We start from the raw sequence: 1,829 nt of genomic DNA, 5'->3' as shown, positions 1-1,829 counted from the left end.
CAGACCCATCTAGACAAGATGAAATCTATTCAGTGAGGATGCTACCTTCCCCTGCACACTCTGAAACAAAACTTTAGGAAGATTCCTGAGTAGTGATACAGAGATTGGATTGAAATAATGATGCAGAAGTAAGAAGGTTAGGTAATAGATTATTGCATAATTCTTGTATATCCACCTAAAAGATGTTCAAGAATGTGTATAGTAGTTAATTCCTAGTAGCAGATTTAGTAATGAAATCCATAGAATGGAGAAATATACAGTTGGTCCTCTGTAGCCATGGGTTCTCTATCCATGGGTTCCACATCTGTGGATTCAACAATCCATGAATTGAAAATATTTGGAAAAAAAATTATATCAGTTAGGTGGTCAAACAATTATTTAAGGGTAGGAGAGAGTGTAAAGTGGTATTTACACAGCATTTACACTGAATTAAGTATCACCAGGAATCTAGAGGTGATTTAAAGTATATGCAAAAACTCTGTCCTTTCATATAAGGTAATTAAGCATCTGTAGATTTTGGTATGAAAGGGAATTGGTACAAGAAACCTTTCTGCCTCTAATACTGAGGGACTTCAGGTGTGGTGCTATAGGATCAGCACTGGACTGAGAACCACAAGATCAGCAGTTCAAACCCACCAGCTGTTCCTTGGAAACTTCACAGAGTTGCTCTGAGTTGGAAGTGACTTGGCAGCATTTAACATCACCAAACAGTATACAAATAGAGAGCACTACTAGCGTAGTGGTTACGAATCGGGCTGCGAACCTTAAGGCCAGCAGTTTGAAACTACCAGCTGCTCCGTGGGAGAAAGATGAGGCGTTCTGCCCCCGTAAAGATTTACAGCCTCGGAAACCCTGTACAGAGTCACTATGGGTCGGAACCGACTCGACGGCACTTAACAACAACTACTATACACAGCTGTATAAATGATTCTCATAGACATGAAACTGAACAAAAGAAACCAGCCATCAATATATACTAGATTCCAATTACAAGAATAAGAAAAAAAAAAAAAGAAATTCATGGTGAGAGAGATCAGAGTAACTACCGGTGTTGGAACAGATGGTATTTATTGATTGATTGGGAAGGGTATGAGGGAGACTTCTGGATGTTGACATGCTTTATATTAAACCTGGGTACTGTTGCCTGATTTTATATATACACATATACATATATGTACATACATATAAATGTAAAGTTTAATTGAATTGCACACTTAAGAATCGTGCACTTTTTGTCACATTTTACCTCATAAAGACATTTAAAAACATTATTTTGTAGTCCAATCAACTTCATTTCTAAGAATTGGAGAATCTTGTCTATTGAGTTTCCTTTAGTTTTTCTCTAATTAAGAAAAAAGTGTGTTTCCTCATCTACTCCTTCGGTTTAGATTTTCTTTCTGTTAGTTGGGTGATCTGCCTGTGGTTCACTGTGTGGCAAGGATGGTGGGATTCAGCAAGAGGTGGAGAAAGGAGAGAAGTCTTTCAAGGTGACTGAAGAGAGGGGAGGAAATGAATCACCCTCGTCTGGGCATGATGTAGTATAGCCTGTACTATTCAGAGGAGGGTGGTTTCTCTTCCTCTTAGAATGATTTCAACATAGCTTCTGTTCTCATTCCCCTCCACCAATGCCACTGCTTTATGTGAATCAACCCATTTTCAAATAAAATTACAAGGGACTTAAACATTAAAAAAAAAAAAAAAAAGATTAAACTGGAAGCTAATTGGTCATGTGTATATAGAGAATAGAAAAGGTTTGTACTAATTAGTGTAAATGAATGCCTACCAATATCTGATTTTCTCACTGTTATTGTTTTTAAGTGCCATCAAGT

The 1,829-nt window shown here is 37.3% G+C and overlaps 1 pseudogene; it reads left to right on the top strand.

Annotated features, from left to right (window-relative positions):
• LOC102815218 overlaps positions 1-1,829 on the top strand; it is a 6,623-nt pseudogene that overhangs the window by 1,898 nt on the left and 2,896 nt on the right.

This window comes from Chrysochloris asiatica, unplaced genomic scaffold (genome assembly GCF_000296735.1).
Source record: "Chrysochloris asiatica unplaced genomic scaffold, ChrAsi1.0 scaffold00109, whole genome shotgun sequence".
Taxonomy (NCBI): domain Eukaryota; kingdom Metazoa; phylum Chordata; class Mammalia; order Afrosoricida; family Chrysochloridae; genus Chrysochloris; species Chrysochloris asiatica.
The sequence above is the reverse complement of the archived record's forward strand: the minus strand, read 5'-3'. Positions and strand labels throughout refer to the sequence as shown.